The 16,190-nt window shown below is 42.1% G+C and overlaps 1 protein-coding gene across 1 annotated transcript in view; it reads left to right on the forward strand.

Moving 5' to 3' along the window:
* Nucleotides 1–16,190, forward strand: part of RASGEF1B (RasGEF domain family member 1B) — a gene marked incomplete at its 5' end in the record, with an annotated part of 555,712 nt that overhangs the window by 53,849 nt on the left and 485,673 nt on the right. The window lies entirely within an intron of this gene.

The raw sequence follows: 16,190 nt of genomic DNA on the forward strand, positions 1-16,190 counted from the left end.
AGTCTGTTTTTTTCTTGGTAATATTGTGTGCCAGTTCAGACAAACTGATGGCTTGTCCCATTAAGGAGAAAAAGACAAATAAAGGGAATAGACGATAAACCTTCCTAACCAACCTGAAAAATAAAATATTCATGGAAACTAGGGTTCTTAATTAGCCAAGGGCCATGAAAAACAAGTTTATGAAAGGCCACTTGAAAATTAGGTTTGCAAACACATCTGAATTTTTACATTGTTCAAGGTAGATAGCAAATTAATTTCCCTAGTTAGGATCTCTAACAACTCAATGATAAAAAACCTTATGTCAAGTTCTTTGGGAGGATTTGGATATGAGTTAATGATTTTGTTGATACTCGTGTCCTAGAGAACAGGGTTCAAATTATGATGTACGTTATTTTAAAGACAGATGTGAATGAATGGGTTACTATCAATCATGGTGGTCTGCTTATTCTTGGAATAATTCTGCACTTTGTAGATGCCACATCTTTGAATATATTTCCTCGAGCCTGTACTGTTTTATTCTTGTTCTCACCCTGGCCTCTCCAATCTGAACTATATAATTTTTATTGTGCTAAGTTTAGGATTTCTTCGACAATAGGATAGTGACGCCAGGGAGGAGACTTGGATTTGGATCTGTATCAATTCTGAGTCTTTGAAGTAGGGTCAGAGGGACAGATCCAACTGCAAGTGCTGGGAAGTAGGTAAGTGTGGTAAGTTAAACATGGTACCGAGTGAGGAAGGTAATGAAAAGATAATAGTCTGTGAAACAGGGTTAGGAAGGATACAGCCCTTGTACCCACCAACCCTACCCTTCCATGCCAAGAACAGCTATCACTAGTTGATCATGACGTCCTATTTTCTGGAACGTAGACAAGGCCTTGGACTTCTTTCCAACAAAGTGTTCTAGGCAGCCAGTACACTGGAATGAATCGATATTTGTGGTCTAATTGCATGACCCATGTGGAGCATAAGAAACTACAGAGCAGGCAATATCTGAAGCAGCAGGCAAACAGGCCATAGGCATTTTTGGACCAGGCTCCTGTCACTAAGTGGCTTGGAATGCCAGTCCTTCGGAGAGTGACAAGCAAAAGCAAGGCATGGAGCCCTCAATTCTTAAGGGTCTGGGATGTGGGCAGGTAACCAAGCTGGGGAACAGGACAGAGTTCTTGAACTAGTGGAGCCAAGGGCTCAAGAAGAAAGAAAAGTCCTGTTATCAGGACCGGGGAGCAACACTGAAGCTGGTTGACTGCAAGGAGAGCTTGGTGCTATTCCCTGGAGTAATGGGAGAGAAAGGGGAGAGAGAAAAAAACCATCTTCATTGGGTGCCTGCTGTGTGCCAGGGACCGTTTGGTCCTTTACAGACCTGCTCTGATTTCACAGGCAGCTTCTGTAATCCCTTCTGCCTAAGAGTAGATTTATTCCTGGGGTGGATCCAGGCCAAGCTGCAGAGCCTCGTGCCAGGCCAGAGCCATCACTTGCCACCTACACTCATTACTTGTCTTTTGAAATCCCCAGCTGGATTTTAAGCACTTGAGGGAATGCTTCTTTGTATTCTCCTCAGTGTTCTACTTGCTTTAGGCACTCGGTAAATATTTGTTAAATGATTGCTGTATCCTGGTACATGCGACATCTGCATTAGAAAGAAACCTATTTCTGGGGATTGTGTCTCTGAGACCAAATCCTGATTGTCCTTGCACCACTATCTTATGAAGTCATTGAATGAGCAGGTAACAACAGGAAGAAGTAAAGTCCAGATCTAAATATGTTATAAGTGATTGGACAGAATCCACCCAATGGACACTCTCCACACTAGCCTTCTATGTAAGGAAGTGTCTGGGCTGAAAACTACAAAAGTCATGAAAGGAAACAGTATAGAATTCTTACCACCTCTCTAAGCTGGGGCTTCACGAGTCCCAGGATATGTCCTCCACACCCCCTCTTAACCTCAGTGTATCTTTTGTGTTGTCTGAAATTCCCATAGTGCTTACTTGCATCTTTGAGTCAAATCCATGGGAGTATATGTTAAAATACAGTCAACGTCTGAAGATTTAAATTAAACCAGTATCAGTTCTCTGTTTTGCAAAATCAAGATTTTATTACTCTTTCTGTTAGGGCTGTCAGGTGTGGCAAAATTATTTGAGAGGATACTTGTGTCTAAATTAAAAATAACCCTAAAAGACAGGCCCAGTCACCATTCCTCAATCTGGACCATCTCCCTTTAGGTATCCATGGTGGGTACTGAGACATGCAGGTGAAATAACAGGGACTTTGGTCTTAGTTGGTAGTTTTACTTTGCCATTTACTTATTTGGGCAAGGTAATTAACCTCTCTGATTCTTTTTTTTTTTTTTTAAACATTTGCTTAACCTTTCAAACTTCCTAAGCTGCTGTTTCCTTTTTTTTTTTAAATTAATTTATTTATTTTTGGCTGTGTTGGGTCTTCGTTTCTGTGCGAGAGCTTTCTCTAGTTGCGGCAAGCGGGGGCCACTCTTCATCACGGTGCACGGGCCTCGCACTATCGCGGCCTCTCTTGTTGCGGAGCACAGGCTCCAGACGCGCAGGCTCAGTAGTTGTGGCTCACGGGCACAGTTGCTCCGCGGCATGTGAGATCTTCCCAGACCAGGGCTCGAACCCGTGTCCCCTGCATTAGCAGGCAGATTCTCAACCACTGCGCCACCAGGGAAGCCCAACCTCTCTGATTCTTGGTTTCTTTGTCTCTAAAATGAGGATAACAATGCCTGCGTGCACAATTTTTATCAGGATTTAAGAGAATGATACAAACTGTGCATGTAGTGGATGTCCAATAAAATGTGGGTGTTATTACTGAACTTTTGATTGGTTTTTGGCAATTAGGAGATGAACCCCTTCTCATCTGTTTTGATTCTTTTCTGACTTTTCCTTTATCCAAAAACCAAATCAACAAACAAAATACAAAGTCATTGTGATACATTTTTTGTTCTCTTTATTAATTGGATATGGAGGTATTTGTCATTTATTCTTTTATCTCTTGGGCAACATGTACCATAATGTATGTGCAAATGCAAACATTTATCTATATGCTTATAGTTAGAGCATTTTATACAAACCATTAGGGAATTCACAGTAGAAAGACAAGCGCAAGATGTGCCTTTGATCTACGGATGCTGCTGAAAGAAGCAAACGTGAATCCCAAAATGCAAATTGCTGAAGATGTCTCCCTACCACACCCCCATCTCTGCCATGTTCTTCCTTTAAAATTACAGTTTTGAGTATTTGTTCTAGCTTTCAGCCATCTTTCTGTCCTAAGTGATCTTCTTATTTAGGAGCTGTCTCTCATATCTCTTAGGCAACCAGGACAAATCAGAGTGAGACGTACTAAGGCAATTCTAACCCAACAGCATCTTGGTACGCCTTTTTCACTTAAAGAAGACTATAAAGTCATGATAAAAGAGAGCCTGCTATGTTGTATGTATATGTGTGTGGCCCTAGTCACTATAGAACTGTTTAATATTCTGCAAAAATATTTTTACAAGCTTAGTTTCAGTTACTATAATCACGACAATAAATTTTCACACCCCGGCACCTATTAAATTAGCAACCAAGTTCTTTTCTTGAGCTATTATTCAAATGGATTCAGTTTGCATTCAAATTAATCTCAAGATCATAGAAATTAACAATGGGAAAAGTACATTAAATCACCTAGTCTATTTCTTCGCTAGGGGAGAATTGATCTTTACATCATAATCTCTAGTGCTTTGTCCAGTCTGTTTTAAATGTCTTGAATAAGTGTTATTCTGATTCTGGGTGGTCATCTCATCAAATTCCAGGGGAAATTCTTTTTCACAGCCTGCTAGAATATATATGGATTTTCCGATGCTGTGCAATTTGCCGGTGTTCAGAGCCGCCAGGAATCAGGCAATGAATTTTTCAGAGGACTATGTGTGTGCATGTGTGCAGGTACGTGTATGTGTGTGTGTGTGTGTGCGTGCGCATATTGAAGGGGGTTGGGTAGGCCATGTGAGGGGGAGAGAAAGACAAAAAGAGGACATCCTGAGAAGGATGGTACGTTTGATTATATTTGAGATTTGACAGTTGTTTGTTTTCATTTTGTAATATCCTGAGCGGCTTGGGGAATTCAAGGGAGAAGTTGATATAATCACAAAGCCAAGAGAGCGGCAATGCAATTTGAGTAATAATTGTGAAGTTTTTATGAGGTCAAATATCTACAAGCCAAATAAAAAAATCTTTACCTTAAGGGTATATTTTATTAATCTTACATAGGGATAGTTTAAGTTATAGGCTGTAAAGTAGAAAGAGTGTAGGCATTCTAATGTTAGCTATTTTTCTGTCTTTATAATTCAGTTGCAGCATTCCTGTTAGACAAATAGGAAGGTAGATAGATAGACAGACAGACAGACAGACAGATAGGTGGAATAAGTTTCTATATTCACCATCCAGCTCAAGAAACAGAACATTAGTACAATGAACCCTTTCTTTTTTTTAATTGAACTCTAGTTGATTTATAGTGTTGTGTTAATTACTGCTGTACAGCAAAGTGATTCAGTTATACATATATATATATACATTCTTTTTTTATATTCTTTTCCATTATGGTTTATCATAGGATATTGAATATAGTTCTCTGTGCTCTACAGTAGGACCTTGTTGTTCATCCATTCTATATATAAAAGCTTACATCTGCTAACCCCATCCTCCCACTGCATCCCTCCCCCAACCCCCTCCCCCTTGGCAACCACCAGTCTGTTCTCTATGTCTGTGATTCTGTTTCTGTTTCATAGATAGGTTCATACGTGTCATATTTTAGATTCCACATATAAGTGATAGCGTATGGTACTTGTCTCTCTCTTTCTGACTTACTTCACTTAGTATGATAATCTCTAGGTCCATCCATGTTGCTGCAAATGGCATTATTTCCTTCTTTTTTATGACTGAGTAGTATTCCACAGTGAACCCTTTCTTGATTGCTGTTGTATTTAACTCAAATGTTCTCTGTTTTCTTATTTACAAAGTGAGATAAACAGAAGGTATGAATCAAATCAATTCATAAATGTTAGGGTGCAACAAAAATAAAACACGTTTTATGATCTTATTACAACATGTGTGTTATTCAAATTTAACAAGTCTAATAGAAGACAGGGAAGGAGTTGGTGCCCCAGAACTGACATGAAAAGCATAAGGCTCTCTTCCTTAAGAATCTCATGGAATCTAAGGATCAGAAAGCACTTTAAATTCATTCATTCATTCATTCATTCATTCTGTTGTGCTGCTTGAATTCCCACTTTAGCATCCAGGACAAGTAGTTGTTCAACTCCTGCTTGAATATCTTCTGTGATGAAAAAATCATTAGTACTCAAGGCTTCAGTAATAATGGTTTGAAGGTTCTTATTTCCAGTGAGACCCAAACTCTGCCTGCTCAACCCTTTTATCCATGAGTCTAACAGTTAAGGGCTGGACAGAACTAATCTAATTGCTTATAATAGCTCTTCACACATTTGAACACAGTTGTCATTGCCTCTCCCTCAACCCTCTAGGTGCTCCCCCCCCCAGTTCGTTAAGCTAATCCACTCTCTCCCAGACAAGGTCACTCCTTCTGCTTGGCTTGCACCCGTCTTAAGTGGTGGCTACAGGCAAACGCATTCTTCACCGTTTTCCTGAAATACGTTCCTTCAGTGCCTGAGACATAACAAGGGCTTAATATATAATTGCTAAATGGATAAGCTTAGTCTAGCCAATCATGAAGCATATTTATCTATATTGTAAACCTTAGTCTAGAAAAACTCATTTTCTTTAGTACCTCCCATATCATTCTCTTTCCAAGTCTCAGTCCTCAGAAAAGATGAAAATACAACCTTTGCTTCCAAATTCTTCAGTCTCTCAGTAACGGATCCATCCTTTCTGATAAGCCAAAAACACAGCAAGTGTTATTTCAAGCCTTCCTGTCCTTCACCTACTCTTCGAAGAAAGGAAAACAGTTTTCATTGAACATATACAGAATTCACTCAATGGCCAGCTAACATGTACTGGGTCTGAGCTGTGCCCACAGTACAGAGCCCTCATATGACCTCTAGAGGACGTGGCATAGATATTACAGCAATGGCTGGTGTTACTCAGGTTGCTGCTGGCATCACGGAAGTCTTTGTGCAAAGCAGTAAAAGGGGCCCCTCTGGTGCCTCAGAGAAAAGTCCCCACCCCAGTCTTCTGGCAGCCCCACTTCCTTCCCCATCAGGCACCTTGTGGGCTCAACTCTCAGACAAGCCAGTAAACCAGATGACTGATAATAGAAAAAGCTCTTGGAAACATTTGTTGGTTAAAGGGTGATGTTATGAAAAGAAACAGACCAAATGCTAACAATTACTTTAAGGGGAATGAACCACACAAATTCCTTTACGTTTAGCCATGCCTGCAAACCCAGTCCACTTTGCTCAGATGTGTGCATTTTTACACAGAAAAGTGTTAACAGAGACCTGAAGGATGGGGAAGGCTTGTAACCTGAAAGGGGACCTGCTATGGGTCCTGATGCTGTTGAGCCCACTGCCTACAGGATCACTGCTTTTTTTTTTTTTTTTTATAAATTTATTTATTCATTTATTTATTTTTGGCTGCATTGGGTCTTTGTTGCTGTGCACGGGCTTTCTCTAGTTGCGGCGAGCGGGGGCTCCTCTTTGTTGTGGTGCGCGAGCTTCTCATTGCAGTGGCTTCTCTTGTTGCAGAGCACGGGCTCTAGGTGCATGGGCTTCAGTAGTTGTGGTGCGTGGGCTCAGTAGTTGTGGCGCACGGGCTTAGTCGCTCCGCGGCATGTGGGATCTTCCCGGACCAGGGCTCGAACCCGCGTCCCCTGCATTGGCAGGCGGATTCTTAACCACTGCACCACCAGGGAAGTCCAGATCACTAGCTTTTGCTGTTCAGTTAAGTGGTGCTGCACAGACAGGGTGTGGAGATGTAACTACCCCAGCAGGTTGCCTGCTGCTTGATGGTCCCGAGGCTCAAGCCCAGATATTTGTCTGGTGATGAAAAGCTGAGCACATAAGGAAGTGGAGAGTGCTGGGAGAAAGCATGAGCACATCCCTTGTAGGGAGGCCAAACGTTAGATCAATCATGTCTTCCAGCCACTGCAGTGACTGGGGGGAATGAAATGTTAATTTCTTTCTTTTTTTTTTTTAAACTTTGGGTTTATTTATTTATTTATTTATTTATTTATTTATTTATTTATGGCTGTGTTGGGTCTTCGTTTCAGTGCGAGGGCTTTCTCTAGTTGTGGCAAGCGGGGGCCACTCTTCATCGCGGTGTGCGGGCCTCTCGCTGTCGCGGCCTCTCTTGTTGCGGAGCACAGGCTCCAGACGCGCAGGCTCAGTAGTTGTGGCTCACGGGCCCAGTTGCTCCGCGGCATGTGGGATCTTCCCAGACCAGGGCTCGAACCCGCGTCCCCTGCATTGGCAGGCAGATTCTCAACCACTGCGCCACCAGGGAAGCCCGAAATGTTAATTTATGCTCATCACCATCAGCAGCCTGGAAGTGAGTTCTATAATCAGTCTGATTCTTAGGCCCACGTAGCTGCCGCTCTGTAACCTTTGGGCTCCAGTCAGGGGCAAACCCTTCCACTGCCGTGGCCATCACTGGGATTAGCAGACCAGGCCCTCCTTCCTAACTTCCTTTGTGCCCCCTGTGCTCCCCCACGAGTTCTTCCTACCTTCCCCCTGTAGGATGCCCTACAGGGGGAAAAAATCTGAGATGCCCCGGTAGTAGGACAATAAGGAAAACTTCGCATCCACGTAGAACAGTTAGTGACTGACTGAAAATGCTTTTCTACAACCCACAGGGACACAATGATGTGTGTGAAAATGAAATAGGTTTATTTCATGTGGTTTTAAGAAGCCATTTGGGACAACAGAAAATAGCACCCAGCTTTGTAGCACTGGAAGGTTGAACTTGCAGTTTGTTTATAATTTTTTCCCCCAAGAAAAGCCTATAATCTGTTTTTTGGGGGGAGGAGGATGGAGAAGAGGTAATGGAATTATCAGCAAGAAAACCAGAATTCACCCCCTAGCAATATGAATAATTGGAAGTTCTTGAATGGAAATTGGCAAGGTTACAGATGACACAACATTTGTTGATGTAAAATGCGATGTCCCCAGAGGCATAGATAGCTTTAATTGTTCTTCTCCGAGAGCTTTTATGAACCCGGGAATAAGCTGTTATTTTGTATTTTGTAGTATCTTTGTGGCAGGTGCCCTGGATAGCAACAGAGATATGTTTAATAAAGTTCTCTTTCTAGACAGAGCCAGAAGACTCACAGGGCTGTACTTTGCACTGAATTGTGAGTATAATACGTCAAGGCTAATTTCCATTTGCTTTTTGTTTGTGTTCTGTCACATATAGGGCATCCTGTACAGTTTAGCCATGTGCTTGACCTTGATGAAGTTCTCTGTTCATTTCCTGATTTCTACAAGTGTTTCTTCCTCGGAGGTGCTGGGAGGAAAGGTGACATGATCAGAGTTTTAGAGAGGCGGGTGGGAGGTGTTCTTGGCAGGGTGTGTGGGAAAGTCAGATTGAGCAGACTGAGTGAGGGACTCCTGCTGGGGGGACCTCTTATGCTGATGGCTCCTGCTCCAAGAGCTTGGAAAAATGTTATGGCTTTGAGTCATGGAGGACAGGTTTGTGCCATTATTTCTAAGGCTTGTTGGCTCTTGCTGTCAACTTGCCATGGTTCAATGATTATTCCCCAAATCACAAAGAAACCCGACCTCAAGGGGTGATCTCTGCAGTGTGTCCAAATTAATATTCACTAATTTCTAAGCCTTCTACAGATCATGTCTCAGTAGAAATCATCTTTGAGTATACTGTATCCACTTTAATGTGCACTTGTCTTCTCCGTGCTCTGGTACAGCAGTGAAGACATTCCCGGACTGTGAGAAGTTCATCTTACTTCCATGGTTCTTCCGTGGGCACAGGCTTCAGCGAGGACTGGTCCATCTCTGAGGCCCAGACACTGCACTTGTCGCTTTTACCCACTCTCTTTGCGTTGCTCTTAAATCTCATGTACTGGCCCTTTGATCTCACTGAGATGGCTATGCTCTCACTGAGATGGCTATGCTCTGGATTTTCCTCCTGGACTTGTCAGCACTCTGATCTCCACTGCTTGCTCTTTCCAGGCTACATTTCATGGCTATCTCTTTCATTCAACATTCCAATTGGTGGAAGTGAGCTGTCCACCAACCTCACGTAGCTCAAAAGTAGAGGAGCCAGCCCTGGAAGGCAGGCAGGCACTCCTGGCTCCAGATCACATGGCGTATGCTTTTAACCCCTGTGTGGTATTAGAACACTAACTCATTCTCTGAAAATTGAAAAACAAACAAAAAATTTGTTAACTTGAGTCACAGGCACAATGTCTTCTTCATAAAACTATATTGGTTTTGAGAAATCTCTTTATGATCTAAAAGGCAAAGTAAAGATTGAGCATCTTTCTCAGAGTTCTGGCTGACCTGCCAAGCACTGGCAAGGCTGGCATCCGGAAGTCAGGACCCTTTGGCAGTAGGAGGAGCCTTAAGCTAGCAGGAATGGAAGGGGGAGAGAGAGCCCTGAGAGACGCATTCTTCTGTTTGGTAGGAAATATGATGAGAGATATGATGGATATATGTCCGCAAATTTATTTGCATATTTTTTTCATATCTTTCCCCTCTCAATCGAATTTTCCACTTTGCTTTTTAAGTAAATTTTAACAAATGCTTCATCACTTATTTACTGTAATTAGGGATGTGGCCTAATCTCCCTGTGCCCATTTCCCCCTCTGTAATGATAAACTTACATCAGGAATAATGTGAGGAATAAATGAGTGTGTGTAAAGCTCTTAGCATAGTGCCTGGCATATCCATTAAAAATGTTCAAAAAGTGTTAGCTATCATCATCATTATTCTTTTAAAAAGTCATGGTAAACTCTTATGACTGATATAGTTCAACATGAGCCAAGTTTGAAACATATAAGCTGATCATTTGGGTTAGAGATTTATTTCGTTCTAATTAAAAAATGTAAAAAAAAAAAGAATATTTATTGAGCCTCATTGTACATCAGGCCCTCTGCTGGGAGTTTACGTACCGATTCCTGACTTGATCTTAGCTAGTGTCAAGCCCATGAGCTACCTAAAGCAGAAACAAAGATTATTGCCATTTGATGTATGTGGAAACTGAGGCTAGAGAGAATAAGTGATTCTCAAAGTCATTCAGCTGATAAAAGGCAAATCAGGACTCAAATCCATGTTTTCTGACTTAAAACCCAATGCTTTCTCCATAGTACCAGCCTGTCCCTCTCCCCTGACCTGCATTTGTCCGTCTCTGCTGATTACCATGCTTTCCCCAAATTCTGGCTTTGGCCTAATGACAACCACAGTTCCTTTGCTTGTAGTCTTCAGGATCTGCTTTCATTCTCCTTGCTTTACAAAGAGTTTTAATTCTTATAAAAGTTGTTTCTTTTACATGTGAAATTTCTTGTCTTGCAATTTCTCAAGTCTATAAATTCACTGTCTATATCCTGTATCTCATTAAAGAATTGGATGATGGCTATATGAGTAATCTTTAGGGCTTATGCTGAGTAACTTGAAAAGGATCATTTTAAGATGAAGGTAAATTCAGAGCTGGTAGCTCTGCCGTCTATGAGGAAGACTCAGAGTACCACAGTGCCCACGTGTGTGTTTTAGGTAATGAATGAAAATTTGCCGAGTTGTTCAGGTGATTGTAGCAAAAGAGTACATGGGAGAATGTTTCTTTACAGAGTGAAACTTTAGTTTTGCAAAACTTAGTTTAGCTTGACTTTCGGCCTGGTTTTAATTTCTCTCTTGCCCTTCCTCTTCTCTGGGCAAGGCTCCATCCACTGTAACTCCCAGTGTCTCAGTCTTCCTAACAGTCCACTTGCATGAATCCTGAAGAGCCCCGAACGGGTCCAGCAACAGTCAAGGCTGCTGCTGTGTGCTGCACGGTTGCATTGGCTGCAGAAATGCAGCAGTTTGAAGGGGACTCCCTGTCAGCTGGGTCCTGAGAGGGGTGGGGCTAAACCCCTCAAATCCCTTTGTCATAGGCTGATGTCAGAGAATTGCTGAGTAATCTGGACAGTTTCTTGTCTGTTCCCGTGGGGAGAAAGTGGTAAGGGTCAGATACATAAGTGAGTCATTTGTATATTCATCCATTCATCAAAAGGTTTTCCAGGCCTCCTATGTGTTTCTCTCTAGAATGTAAGCTCCCAATACCCAGCACAGGGCCTTACATGATAATTTTCTCTTGATTCAATGAATGAGTGAGTGGAGAAAAAACATTGTGCTATGGGGCAAGTGAGAGGGAGACTTAATTCCTCAGAGAAGACTCCAGGAGGAAGAGCTGTGTAAGAGGAGACTTGAAGGACGAGTGGGTATTAGTCATGAAGTAAAGAAATGTTTGTTTGAGGATCTGTATCCCCCCGAGTCCTCATCATCAGAGAGGACAGAAAGTGGCAAAGATGGGCACAGCCAACCACAGAGAAACACGCCAGAATGAGAGAGGCTGGCAACACAAGAATAGAGCTGGATGTGGGAAAAGGGATAGCTAGATCTATTTTTTATTTGTTTATTCGACAAATACTTATTAGCACTTAATATGAGTTGGGTATTCTTCTATGTGCTTTATAAATTCATCCTCATAGCAAAACTATTATTCCCATTTTACAGATGGGAAACCAAGGCACAAAGAAGTTAAATAACTTACCCAAGGTCATGTAGTAAGTGGTAGGTAGAGCCAGGATCCAAATCCGAGCAGCCCGGCTCCAGGGCCCATTTTCTTAATCCCATCACCATGCTAACTTGTGGATGAGCAAAATAGATGATCAGAGACTTGGTCTTTCAAGGCAGGAAAGGCATAGTTATACCTGGACTCCTAGAGGCTATCTTTATACAGGGTAAGGAGGTTTCCTCTACCAAAACAGATAGATACTTTGTGATAATACAGTAACCTACTTCCTGTTGCATTTAAAGAGGAAAAGGCTCTTTTTAACCTTTTCTGACTTTTGCTCTTGTTTGTGTGAAAAGGAGGAATAAGTAGAGAGAGAGAGGAGACTGGCTATATAAATGGGGGAAATTCTAGCTCAGCGTTTTGAGTATTCAGCCAGACTCTTTGTTCATTCCCAGAAAGTGATTCCTGCCAAAGCGTGCTCCTGTGTGCCCCAATCTAGGTCTGGACTGTCCCTTCTGCTCTACATTGCTTCAGGAACAATCAGAATCTCCGAATGATTTTTTCTTTTTTATTGTATCATGGTAAGAACACAACATGAGATCCACCCCTCTAACAAATTTTTGTGTGTACAGTACAGTATTGTTAATTGTAGGTACATCGTTGGACAGCAAATTTCTAAAACTTATTCATCTTGCATGACTGAAACTTTATACCCATTGCACAGCAACTCTCCACTTCTTCCTCCCCCAGCCCCTGGCAACCACTACCCAAATAATTTTAAAGTGTCTGAAATGGTGGTGAGCAGAGTCGGTTTCAGAGACAATTTGAGGTTTCCTTCCCCCAAATTACCTAGACAAAAGCTTGATGGACATATTTGCAAAGTTCTAACAGATAGTTGTAATTACTACCCAGAAATAAAGAATTTGCCTATTTCTGACATTTCTAGAATGATACTAAAACAATTTCTATGTTTAAAGTTTAAAAAATGACGACCAATTTCTCTTATAAACTTTTCCCCATGGAGCTCTTCTGACGTGCTGCGTTTGCCAGTGAGTGTAATGCCTACGACAGAGTCAGGAGGAATCACTGAAAGGCCAGTGTGGATAAGATTCACGGTATGAGCCTGTTGAAGGAGCGCTGGTGATTCAGATTTGCTGGATTAACAGAAATGACTTTTGGTGAAGACGGCATGTAGCTATTGTTTCCAATAGATTTTTCTTCTAACCTGTATTTAGTGAGTAGTCCCCACAGCCGATGGTCTACTGGCTTCTGGACCCAGGAGCTCAAGCTCATTTTTCTCTCCCTAAAAGCACTATCGTTTCCAGAGGGCAGTGCGTGTTAGAAACCTGTCCCTGGGGCTGCTTTGTCAGGAGAGGGAGATACAGTAAGAGTCTGTCGGGAACAAAAAAAGACATCCTTGACAATGGCGATTTATCTGCTACCTGCAACATGCCCTTTGGTTTGATAGCTGCCTGGGTTGGCTTGGATTATTTATCTTGCACGCACACTGATATACGGAGGTGAGCTCCTGGCAGGCTTCCTTCTTTTCTTCCTTCCCTGCCTGGCCAGTCTCCTCCGTTCACTCTTCCATATCAGAGAGCTGTCAGCCAGCGTTGTCCTGGGCAATGAGAGGGGAGGGCAAGTGCCTCACAGTATCTTAGGAGAAATGATCTTCTTTGCAAGCAGGACTTGATCTAGTTTCTTTTTTCCTGTCGGTTCAGCCTTGGGAAATCAGAGATGCCTAGGAGAGTATCTGGCAGGTGTAAGGAATTTAGAACTGTGCTTTTCTCCAGCAGTGATCTCCTTTCAGCAGACCCTCCCTGTTCTTCTGTCTTTTCAAAGAATGGCTTCCTTCTGCTTCTCTGTGCTGCTTGGACTTATTTGCTAACATGTGACAGTTGCAGCAGAACCCCTGGCAGCAGCTCTCCTCCACTTGTGCCTTGGAAAATGCTACTCCCTCTGTTAAGAATCTTGTCTCCCCCTTACTCCCGACTTCCCCTGGATAACTCCTGCTGGATATTACATATTCAGCTCAGGCATGACCTTTTCTTAGCATCGCTTGTCTGGTTTCCCATCTCAGATTGTGCTAAAAGTTTTTCAGGGCAATGGGAAGGTGGAGAAAGTGTTATTGTTCAGGGTCCCTGAGCATCTTTCCCCACTCCCAACACAGGGATGCAGTACAGACAGACAGACAGACAGACAGACAGACACACACACACACACTTCTGCGCTCTGCCCCCCAATGAGAATGGGGTCATAGCCTTGCTTTAGTCTACAAATCGTGAGCCTAGGGTCTGTAAATGTTATCAGGATGGCAAGAAGTGGAAATTGTTCTCAAAAGACTTAAGCTGAGCAAAATTTAATGAAGGGAGTTTCCAGCAGTGTGGGTGAATTAAGGAACCAACAAGGGGTAAAAAACTCAGGGACTGGTGACAGGAGGAAGGGACAAGGCTCAGGAATAAAGCTATTGGAGCCTTGAGAGGGATGGAGCTGTGGAAGAGCGTTGAATGGTAGGAGCTGTGGCTGCAGAGAAGTTTAATCTCCCCTGGAAGCCTAGTGAGGCAGGGAGGGAGTAGGGGGAAATTCATATATCCTCCAAGTTGGGGAGGGGGAGTAGTAAAGGAAGCCTGGGTGGTGAGTCCATAGAGGGTCACACCTGTGGGGTACAGAGCAAGGCAGGGGAGAGTGGAGAGTGCAGGGCACGCGGGGCAGGGATGCAGGGGAGAGGTGGTCGTGGTGATGGGGAACGTAAAATAGCCAGCATATGAACATACCTTTTCTTCTATGAACCCCTTTGGCGATCTGGAACGCGAACAGATCCTTTTTCAAAATAATGTTTCTAAATGCAAAAAATAGAATAGATAAGATTACAAAGGAAACTAATTATACTGAAATACAGTTATCAAAATACTAAAAATACAAAATTGTGATACAGGAATATATAATGCTTGTTTATTAACACATGGACTACAAAATCTAGGGGCAGAACTAACAGTTACCAAGCTTTCTAAGTCATGATAAGTGTGAATTATATTTCAAGATATCTGCAACAGCTGAAATGAATATGAAAATATCTGGTGTTTTAATTGGTGATAAAGTCTTAGGTACTTTTAATACTACCGTGCTTTTTTGCCTACCTTCATAGTTGAGGAAAATGCTAAATTTCAGTTGAGTAGAACTTAGTGATATAGATCAATATATATAAATATAAATTGTATTTATATAATATATTCAGTATATAATGTTTAGCCTAGTGCCTAGTGCCTGGCGCATGGTAAGTGCTCAATAATTTGGAGCAATTATTATTAATTAACCACTAAAGCAGTGCACATCTAAGTTCACAGACCCTGAATTCTGTCCAAGGGCTCCTGAGGGGTCTGAAGGCCCCAGGTTGAGAACACTTGCTTTAGCTATAAGTGGAGGGATGTTAAGTTCTAGTGGAGTGGTGATGGAAGCCTGAGGATGAGAGGGCAGCAGTGTAGCCAGAATCCCCCTTCTTAACAGGAGCAGAATCCAGGGCCCTGGAAAACCCATGCCAAGAAATGATGCATCTGCTCAGCCCTCTGGTCGCGATCTACTTCTGTTAAATACTATATCCTCGGGTCCGCTAGAATGTAAACTTCATGAGGACATAAAATTTTAAAAACTGGTTATTGCAATATTATATACACATAAATATAAATGTAAATTTTATCCACCGTGTGGCTTAATGAATTTTCATGAACTGAACACACCGGTGTAGGCAGAACCTGGCTCATTATCAGCACCCCAGAAGCCTCCCTCAGGTCGCCTTCCTGACACGCCACCTCCCCTAAGGATAACTACTGTTCTGATTTCTAGCAACATAGAGTAGCTTTGCCTGTTTTGGTTCTTTTTATAAATAGAATAATATACTATATACTTTTTTGTGTGTCTGGCTTCTTTCTCTTAATGTCATACTTATGAGATTCATCCACATCATTCCATGTAGCTGTAGATTATTCATTCTCCTTGCTGCATGGCATCCTATTGTGTGAATATACCATAATTTACCCATTCTGCTGTTAATGAGGATCTGGACGGTTTTGCATTCTCTGTCTTTTTCATTTTTGTCGTTCTGGTGGCCGTGTATTGGTAGCTCTTTGTGGTTTTTTTTTCCTGGTGACTAAATACATTTTTACCCAGGTATTGGCCATTTGGATATCCTTGTTTATGAAGTGTCTGTGTAAGTCTTTTGTCTATTTTCCTAATGTCTGTATTTAGACAAATTATTTAATCATTCTCAGTTTCCTCATTGTTAAATTAGGACATTAATAGAACCAGTGCAAAGGGTTATCGTGACGATTAAGAGAGGTAGGCATGTAAAATGTTTAGCCTAGTACCTAGCACCTGGCCCACGGTAAGTGCTCAATAATTGGGAACAATTATTATTAGTTAATCACTAAAGCAGTGCACATCGTGGATACTCTATGCTTGCTGCATAATCGAATTTTTAAAATATCACTGTAACAGCACTGTGAGTAGAAT

The sequence above is a fragment of the Balaenoptera physalus genome (assembly GCF_965194825.1).
Source record: "Balaenoptera physalus genome assembly, chromosome: 5".
In the NCBI taxonomy this organism is placed as follows: Eukaryota; Metazoa; Chordata; class Mammalia; order Artiodactyla; family Balaenopteridae; genus Balaenoptera; species Balaenoptera physalus.